The sequence below is a fragment of the Amia ocellicauda genome, chromosome 9 (genome assembly GCF_036373705.1).
Source record: "Amia ocellicauda isolate fAmiCal2 chromosome 9, fAmiCal2.hap1, whole genome shotgun sequence".
Classification (NCBI taxonomy): domain Eukaryota; kingdom Metazoa; phylum Chordata; class Actinopteri; order Amiiformes; family Amiidae; genus Amia; species Amia ocellicauda.
This window is the reverse complement of record NC_089858.1, coordinates 19932907-19943748: the sequence shown is the minus strand read 5'-3', so window position 1 is coordinate 19943748 and position 10842 is coordinate 19932907. Positions and strand designations below refer to the sequence as shown.

At 36.6% G+C, this 10842-nt stretch overlaps 1 protein-coding gene across 3 annotated transcripts in view; it reads left to right on the top strand.

Annotated features, from left to right (window-relative positions):
• znf536 (zinc finger protein 536) overlaps window positions 1–10842 on the top strand; it is a 161431-nt gene that overhangs the window by 40396 nt on the left and 110193 nt on the right. The gene's annotated exons all lie outside the window — the stretch shown is intronic.

The window sequence follows — 10842 nt, the reverse complement described above, 5'->3', positions numbered from 1 at the left end:
GATATTGTTTTCACATCTACATCCTTCTTTCTAAAATAACATGCTAAATAAGGTTGACTATTAAAAACATCTACCTGAGTATGGGGTGTTTTTAAAGTCACAATATAAGAGTTTAATATTTGGCGTGGTAAATTGGAGATGTTCTTTCCCCCAATTCTTCTGTAATGTTAGTGAATTGATCTTATTTCTGGTTCTTCTGCAGTTGCTGGACTTTCCACTCATTAGCTGACCATTATTTGTCTCCACATACTGTGATTTATGCAGCCCGTATGTCATAGTATCATTCCTGCCAAAAAAATCACTTTGCTTAAGACAGTAAGCAGGATGGTGTTCATTGTCAGTGGTAAACCTCTTTTTTACTTTAGTGAAAGGAAAAACGTGACTGTGATTCATTATATTAGTTGACAATTAATCTGAATTATGTTCTAGAGATTTTACAAGGCCAGATGAACTGGCAGCGTAATGGTTGGGGGGAACCTGATGACGTCCTGATGACGCCGCTTCTCCAGTTGTGATTTAACAACATAAACATTTTAACTTTTTGATTTGTTAGTCATTGCTGCTAAAAAGGCTGCAGTTGGTCTCCAAGTCAAGGTTTGTTCATGGTTTTTAAGATACAAAACACAAACACACACACAAAATGAATTTCAGTAGAATTACTGAAAACAAAGGTCAGAAACAGAAATACTTATGAAATCTCAGTCGGAAACATTAATCAATTCATATTCACATTATGCATCTGAACACAATTACCAATCACAGGGGAGCATTACACCATTGCCCAAGCTGGTCAGTATATTTTACAAACATAGCTAAAGTACCACCTATTCAAGTCTCCTTCTGTGTGACATGACAAAAATGCTTGATTGGATTTGCAACAGTTGATGAGCTAACACCAATTTTAGAACACAGAAGTTCCCAAGTAGCACTTAACTAGCCATTCACTATTCACTTCCCATATTTTATATTTTTTCACTGTTCAGTGATGTCATATTATCATATATTCTTGAATCCATTTATTTATTTTTATCTCTTCTTGTTATTCCAAGCTTTCCATGCTTCTTTGCGTTATCTGCAATGTCTGGGACATTTTTGCAAGAAGTAACCAGGTTTCAGAGCCGTGAGTCAGGACTGGTAGTATGCATTGATCAAATGCTTTTCTCTTCAGGCAAATGGGTAGATTTCCTTTCAGCAGTGTGCTGCTTCTTCCAAATGCACTCCATCCCATTTTCACTCTTCTTTTGATTTCTTCCATAATATCTCCATCTGTGATGATTTGTTGTCCAAGGTTGACATAACTTTTGACTGTTATCTGTTGATCTACTTACATTTTCTTAAATGTAACAAAGCTGTTGAACATGACTTGGTTTTAATGAAGTTAATTTAAGTCCAGTTTTCTTGCTGCATCTGAAAGTTTCTGAAATTGAAGCTGCAGGTCTTCAGGTGTTTTTGCAAATATGATGATGCCATCATCAAATTGTAAGTTGTTTAAATAAACTCTGTTTAATTTACTTTTTCTTCCCAGTCCAAAGTCTTGAACACTTATTTAAGAGTTGCTGATATTTGATGTACTCCTTTGCAGATCTTGATCTGTTAGTGTTTTGGTGGAGTCATTGATGTTTTTTCTCAATGTTTTGATCTCTTACAGCCCTGATGACTGAGTTTGTATATGTTGAATCAAATGCTTTCTCTTAATCAACAAATCCCTGGTATAGAGGATGCTCATATTCTCTGCATCTTTCCAATACTTCTCATACAACTTGTATATGATCCATCCTGTTATATCCACTTCTGAATCCTGCTCGCTCTCTTGGTTTGGTGAAGTCCAGGGTGTCTTGAAGGTGATGTGTTAATATCTTTGTAAATACTTTGTATAAGATGGGAAGTAGAATAGCGGGCCTGTAGTTCTTCAGATCTACTTTGACTCCTCTCTCTCTCTCATATACACCGATCAGCCATAACATTATGACCACTGACAGGTGAAGTGAATAACACTGATAATCTCGTTATCATGGCACCTGTCAGTGGGTGGGATATATTAGGCAGCAAGAAAACATTTTGTCCTCAAAGTTTATGTGTTAGAAGCAGGACAAATGGGCAAGCGTAAGGATCTGAGCAACTTTGACAAGGGCCAAATTGTGATGGCTAGACGACTGGGTCAGAGCATCTCCAAAACTGCAGCTCTTTGTGGGGTGTTCCCGGTCTGCAGTGCTCAGTACCTATCAAAAGTGGTCCAAGGAAGGAAAAGCGGTGAACCGGTGACAGGGTCATGGGCGGCCAAGGCTCATTGATGCACGTGGGGAGCGAAGGCTGGCCCGATCCAACAGACGAGCTACTGTAGCTCAAATTGCTGAAAAGTTAATGCTGGTGCTGATAGAAAGGTGTAAGAACACACATTGCATCGCAGTTTGTTGTGTATGGGGCTGCGTAGCCACAGACCAGTCAGGGTGCCCATGCTGACCCCTGTCCACTGCCGAAAGCGCCTACAATGGCCACGTGAGCATCAGAACTGGACCACGGAGCAATGGAAGAAGGTGGCCTGGTCTGATGAATCACGAGTTCAAGGTGTTGACTTGGCCTTCAAATTCCCCAGATCTCAATCCAATCGAGGATCTGTGGGATGTGCTGGACAAACAAGTCCGATCCATAGAGGCCCCACCTCGCAACTTACAGGACTTAAAGGATCTTCTGCTAACGTCTTGGTGCCAGATACCACAGCACACCTTCAGAAGTCTAGTGGAGTCCATGCCACGACGGGTCAGAGCTGTTTTGGTGGCAAAAGGGGGACCTATACAATATTAGGCAGGTGGTCATAATGTTATGGCTGATGGGTGTATATATATATATATATATATATATATATATATATATATATTTATTATATTATTTAAGTTTTAGGCAGGTGTGAAAAAATGCTATAAAGTAAGAATGCTTTAAAAAATAGACATGTTCATGGATTATATTTATCAATTAACTAAATGCAAAGTGAGTGAACAGAAGAAAAATCTACATCAAATCAGTATTTGGTGTGACCACCCTTTGCCTTCAAAACAGCATCAATTCTTCTGGGTACACTTGCACAAGGGATTTTGTAGGCATATAGTCAGGTGTATGATTAAACAATTATACCAAACAGGTGCTAATGATCATCAATTCAATATGTCGGTTGAAACACAATCATTAACTGAAACAGAAACAGCTGTGTAGGAGGAATAAAACTGGGTGAGGAACAGCCAAACACAGCTAACAAGGTGAGGTTGCTGAAGACAGTTTACTATCAAAAGTCATACACCATGGCAAGACTGAGCACAGCAACAAGACACAAGCTAGTTATACTGCATCAGCAAGGTCTCTGCCAGGCAGACATTTCAAGGCAGACAGGGGTTTCCAAGGCTGTCCAAGCTCTTTTGAAGAAGCACAAAGAAACAGGCAACGTTGAGGACTGTAGACGCAGTGGTCGGCCAAGGAAACACTGCATCAGATGAAAGACACATCATGCTTACTTCCCTTCGCGATCGGAAGATGTACAGCAGTGCCATCAGCTCAGAATTGGCAGAAAACAGTGGGACCCTGGTACACCCATCTACTGTCCGGAGAAGTCTGCTCAGAAGTGTCCTTCATGGAAGACTTGCGGCCAAAAAGCCATACCTCCGACGTGGAAACAAGGCCAAGCTACTCAACTATGCACGAAAACACAGGAACTGGGGTGCAGAAAAATGGCAGCGGGTGCTCTGGACTGATGAGTCAATATCTGGCTGTAGCAGAAAGCAGTTTGTTCGCCGAAGGGCTGGAGAGCGGTACACGAATGAGTGTCTGCAGGCAACAGTGAAGCATGGTGGAGGATCCTTGCAAGTTTGGAGCTGCATTTCTGCAAATGGAGTTGGGGATTTGGTCAGAATGGTCTCCTCAATGCTGAGAAGTACAGGCAGATACTTATCCATCATGCAATACCATCAGGGAGGCATCTGTTTTGCCCCAAATTTATTCTGCAGCATGACAACTACCCCAAACATGCAACGAAAGTCATTAAGAACTATCTTCAGAGTATTTGATGTAGATTTTACTTCTGTTCACTCACTTTGTCTGTTTTTGAAAGCATTCTTACTTTACAGCATTTTTTCACACCTGCCTAAAACTTATATAATATAATAGTATAATATACTATAATAATATATAATATATAATATATATATATAATATATAATATAATAGCACAGTATATACCATCAGGCTATATTGATCCACAGCTGGGTGAAGGCCTCCCCAATTGTTTCCACGATCTACAGCTTCTCTATTCCATATCACGCCTGCAGAGTTTATGATTTCATCTTCACATCTTTTATGTGGTTGTCTTCTAGTTTTTTTTTTTTCATCCCTTGGTATCCATTCAATAGCTTCCTTTGTCCAACTTTAATCTGTTCTTCTTACAATATGTCCAGCCCATTGTCATTTTAACATTTTCACTCTTTCAATGATGTCACATATTTTGGTTTGTTCTCGGATTAATTGCTTTTTCTCTCTCTTCTTGTTATTCCAAGCATACGTCTTTCCATGTTTCTTTGTGTCATCTGCAGTTTCTGTATAATTTTTACATTCAGTGACCAGGTTTCACAGCCATAAGTGAGCACTGGTAGTATGCATTGATCAAATACTGATCTCTTCAGGCAAGTGGGTAGATTTCCTTTCAACAGCATGCTGTTTCTTCCAAATGCACTCCATATATATAATTGTTGGTGCTCTGGCAACCAACAGCCAAAGGAGTACACTTTATCTTAACCTGCAAAAGGACTAAAATATAGAAGCAAATATTTAGACCATGTAGCCTCATTTCAAATTTGCTTAATTGTTTTTTTAGAAAAATAAAGAACTCAGAATCCTTTGATATGAAACGTTTTGGTTACATAACAGAATTATAACAAAGACTTTCATTATCACACATATGTGTTTTCTATAGGTGCCATAACTAAATAGACAGCACTTCAAACTGTCCTTGGCTATTAAGAAGAATGAAACCTGACTTACATAAAGGTCAACATTATGGAAACAACCTTCTCAATGGCAGGCTTTGGTTGAACATTGGATAGATTAAGATTAAGGAAAGCTCATGGAATTTGAGAACCAGATTTCTTTTAAGCTCCAAACAGTACTGTCATAATCAAGAAATTAATAACTGTTGTAAGCCCTGATGAAGACAGATGTTGAAACATCCAGGGGAATTAACTAAGCCATTTAATCCATGATGTCATTAGCACTACTTTTGGTAAAACAGGAAAAATAGCCATTACAGCAACAATACGTGAAGTAAACAACTAAGGTATTTAATTTATGCAATATTAAGAATTCTTAAATTGATGACTTCTGCTGTAATATGATTAAACTGTATTTTTCTGTTTTAGAACTACTTATACATTGGGTTAAAGACTCTAAGCATGTTTCTCCAGGTACAATTTACACGGGAGAAAGAACACTATAAGACATTGCAATTTCATTTTTTTTCTTCTCTAAAATGTGGAGTTTGGGGAATAGTTTAATCAAATCTTTATGAAATTGGGGTGTTAGTGGAATGAGTTGCAGTAGGTTCAGGTTTAATACTTTTCTTCTTCTTCATTATCTATTAGGTCATTAGTAAATGGTATACAACAGGATATAAGTTACCATATGCATTTGAAGGAATTATTTTCGTAAATCATAACATTGAAAAACATTTCACTCTACCTTAGTGGACTGTCAGCTGATCAGCACTCTTCACCTGTACTCAAGTACTGTTCACAACACATGGTTGTAACAATGACGGTGTAACAAAGCCATTTACATTGACAGTCTTCTCTCATACATTTTTTTCATGCTGTGAATATGCCTTTTTGCATGACTCATTTTTTCCAGAACAATCGAAATGCCTTGTTTATACCATGTATGACTTTTGTTTTCCTTTTCAAGTTCATGGTGAAGTCCACAGAATGTCTATAGAACCAATCTGAGTCACTTTTCAGTACGCTATGGTTATAAATTACTACATTGAATGAAAATAGCAATGCAATATAAACTAACTTTAGGACATGACAGGATACCTAAAAAAAATCACTGGAACTTTAAGTGGAGCAACAAATACTGGATGACAACTTGCATTCCAAAAAACGTTTTGGTTGAATTCAAAATGACCTCATCGTTGAAGGCATATTTAGCACTGCAGACGTTCACAAGCTATTGCATTAATGAGATATTGTATTTCAATGCCATTTTGAAAAGTTACTTTATACTTTCCAAATGTCTGACAATAATTTATTTGATTTGTTTAAAAGAGTTTAAATATACTGTGGTGTCATTGCAACCCTTTAACAACCCGAATGCAGCTTATTCTGCATTACTGTCAACTGTTGTTTTTCTGGTCTTCTTTTTATTGCCTTTGGACAGGAAGGCAGTGATTGGCTTTGTTCAATCTTTCTGGCAGTCCACACATTCTGACATCTGTTCCCTTCTAACCATTTTAACTAATCTTGATCAGAAGGTCTATACATAGAATCATAGTGGTTGCAGGTTTTTACACAGAGTTCAATGTTTGGGGGGAAGAAAATCTTGATAATAGCTGGCCTTGCATCTGTTAAATTAAAAACAACAACAAAAAAACAAGTTTAACTGAAATAAATATATATTTTTATGCATTAGACAGCCTTAACAATGTAACACTTTTGAAGCTGAACTAAAATGCTTATTTACTTATGCATTCAGGACTGATTGTACTACGCTTACAAATCTTACAGCATTACTAATTTATAATATAACTGTCTGAAAAGTTGGCAGGGGATATGGTATATATCATAGACATGTGGAATCTGAAGGAGAAGTGGTAAATAGTGAAATAGATGCATATAAAATCTTATTTGCTTATTCCATTTAACAAAATCAATGTTGCTCTCATTTAAGAAAAAAACAATCCTATCATCGTGAAGCTGTTTCAAATTATAATGGATTGGAACAAAATAAATGAAAATGACACATCCAGATTTTATTTTTTATGTAGATTACTGAAACTTTAAATTAATTCTTTGCAGACTATTTGTATTTGCTGGAAAGAACAGGTGGATGCCATATTTAAGACTAGAACACAGGCACACAAAAAAAGCCTTTATTAATAGAACGCTGTATGATAAAATGTATCTGATGCCATGTCTCTTCTCTTATGTTACTTCAGAGAACGTCTTCTTTTCAACTTTTCTTTCTTTCAAGATTTCAAGTCTTTCTTAAGTGCCATTGCTGAAATTTATTAGCATTAAGAGTTGAAGAGGGAGAGTTTAATAATTAAAGGAACAAGGGTTAGTGAATTCACAGTGGTAATCTGAAATAATAAAAAATAGAGATTGGAGATTAGCATCAGCAGTATTGCCTTTATAAAAAATGTGTCTAGCAGGAGAATGAACAAGGTTAATAGGTTAAAGGAAGGTGACAGAAGTCCAAAGTTCTGAGTACAGAACACAGAACAATGTATTGCTATCTTTGTGCAGGCTGCATTTCCACCATGCATTTCTTATGATGTCATGGACCACCAAGGAGACGCACATTTAGAACGGTGTCTGATTTCATAAAAGAAGAAACAAGGAAAAAAATAACATAACTGAAGATTTTATGGAACTAGAATTAAACATGAAAACACATTCCCAAAATTAGTATGTAGGCAAAGAAAGGGAGAGAGTGTGGTGTGAGGGGGGGTCAGAGAAATTTAGAACAGTTATTCAGGGTACGTGAGTTGCCACGCAAATAGGTGGACTTACAATCTACCTTGGACTGCAATCTATTGATAACATGACGTGGTTCTTTGATAACATGACTGACAAATTAAATTAGCTACTCCAGGGGAAAAAACTTCATTTAAAGATTTCACTAGTTTTGATTTTTAAAATAAAATTTAGCTTCTCTTCTGAAAAACAGTCAATGTGGTGTGGCTACAATCAGTAGCTCTACTTGTGATTACTGCTAAACTGCTTCTCTGTTGTAACTAAATAATTTGGATAGTCATCCTAGAAACAAATTTTATTATTTCTTTCAACCCGGGCACAAGGGTGGGTAAGACATAATTGACTCCTCTCTTGTGGCTTTTACCTATTCATATACCTGTTCACTTTCTAATCCTGTCATGGTAACTCCTGTCACAATCAGATCCCTGATGTATGTCTAATGCAAAGAGCAACTATAACACGTTATAATGCCTTTCTAAAACTGTGACAGTAATACCGTGCACCAAAGTAGACACAACTATTTTAGACTGAGCTTAGTGTGCTGTCAGATGATGTACTGTGCCATTAAACAGATTCAATCTAAACTGTGCAGAAGTTTCCAATATTCTAATGGATTATGTCGCAAGATGACTGGGAGTTCTAAAGACAGAAAAAATAATCTTCAGAGTCAAGCATGCCGCTCCAATCTCTCTAAGAAAATAACAGTGAAAGCAGCAGGACAGTTGAAAAGGCATTGGGAATGAAAGATCCCCTTCTCTAACAGATACCAGTTGCATAAATCATATCACACTATCCGTTTACAAAACATTTAAAAGGGGAAAGAAATTGGGTGTAATACATGTTTGTATTGTAAATGCGTTGACTTGAGAAGAGGTACAAAGAGATTTTCAACCATTAGATGCTACAAGATTGGAAATGGAATTAATGGGATATCAGAAAACCATTAGAAATCATTACATTTATTTAAGTTGTTTGCTGCTGTGTATCTGTACTAAACAATCTATTGTTTCTTACTCAAGTTGAATGTATTTATTTGGACAGGGATGAAAACAAGACCTCCATTGCTTTGCAGTTTAACATGCTTTGTGTTTTACTGTGAACTGTATATGGGTGCCATATGAGCTGTATATTATGTTCTTTAATGCTTGTAAGCTCAGATGTGCTCTGTTGTATGGGAGTATAAATATAAGTATGACACCTCCTGCTTTTTTTGGGCTAAATCTTTTGTTTATTCCAGTTTTTCTGCTAAAGGGAATGTTATAAACGTGCAGCACCCCGACTCATTTGATTAGGAAGAGCTAATACCATATGGACCATTCTACATTCAAATTTTATTTTTGTCACCATGAAACACCCCAAATGGATAGAAGGGGGCTGAAAGCCTGTACTTAAATCTGAGCCATTTTGTTGCCCACTGAAAACTTTCTTGCATATGGCCATATAAGCAGAATTCACAATTCTATTTTAGTAGACCTGATAAACAGTGAATTGTAGATGTCAGAGGAATTACAAAGTGAAGAGCAAGTCACTGAGAGACAAGATGGTTTTAAAATCAAAATTATAAATCTACGCTAGACATGTTACATTGTTAAGAGATGTTAGCAAAACACATTATGAAGAGATCAAAACAGTGGCCTTATTTAACACAAATATTACTGTGTTCCATGAAAAAGAAAACATTCTATTCCAGTGAAAACTCATTGGTTGTGAGCGTTGCATTAGGTGTCTGCAACCTGCAGGTTCTGCTAACCTCATTAAAGACATCAAGAAATTAAAACTGAATACCAAGTAAAGAAAGTTTGCCTGATTTAAATAATAATAATAAAAATAGGGATTTGAGAAAAAAGGATTTGTAAGAGTACAGTTATGTTCTACTGAGCAATTCCCTGTTAAAACAACAAATTCCTCTGTAAACCATTTGATGCGATAATCAGCCAGGCTAAAAAGTGATTAGAATATATCAGTACACCTCTCCTCAGCAATGCAGCTGCTTGGAAAATAGAAGTCTCCCTGAATAATATCAGATTGTCTTTCTTTTTTTTTCATTATTATTATTTTTTTCCAGTGTTGGCTTGACAACATTTCCTTTGTTAAGCTTTCGTGAGCTTAACATTCCAAATTAAGGTTATTCATTATGTTATTTATTATATGTTTGTTTTGGGGATATGAAGAAAAATCATCCCTAGTTTATATTTACTTCTTTTTATCCACAAGGATGGTGTCCATTACTTTATCTGGAGCATTACCTTCTTCCAGATGGAATGAGTATTCCTGAGATCTTTTTTTCTAGCATGCTTGCAAGCTGTCCAGCTCTTAATTTTGTAATGATGTGGACAGCTGTGCTATGGAGCAAATATGGTTCTGCAATGTTAAGGAAGACTCACAAGCCTAGCGAATTGTCTACAAAATCCAAGTCACCACAGCCACTATAGCCACTATATCTTTGTGAAATTACAGAGGCTCTGATATTAGCTTAACACCAAAGAACACAGATAATGCAAAACATACATTCCGTTTAGGGGCAGGAACCCTTTTAAAGTATGACTTTCAGTGATAAAATTATATAGGTCTGGCAGAAGGGAAAAAAGATTATCATTTGTAAGATAAACCAATGCCAGGGTGCCCCAGTTTAAATTACATTGTACTTTCTTTTATAATTTCCATTTTGTACATAATGCCTTTTCCAAGTGTGTTTTAAGTTATATTATTAGTTTGTGAACATTCCTCTGGAGATTTTTCAATGGGATTCGGTTCTTGACTTCATGCATTAGCCTCTTATCATTGCTGAATGAACTTAGGACAGTCTGTGAACTTACATATACAGTAGGATAGTCCAAAACAACCACAGACAAAATTACAGTGATCAAACTGAGTGTAAATGGTTTTAAACAAGAAAAAAGCTTTTCAAAGCTGTTGAAGTGCAGGAAAGTGACAGGTCTGGTATACTCTTAAGCCAATGTATTGGTATAGATGGCTTTTTCCACTGAAATACTGTATAAAATAGTGAACACAGCCAAAAGATTAGACAAAGGACTATCACCAATTATTCAAGAGATGTAGGGAATGCTGCCAGGACCTGGTGTAAAAAATGTGAATTGTAATTTGCTGTTTA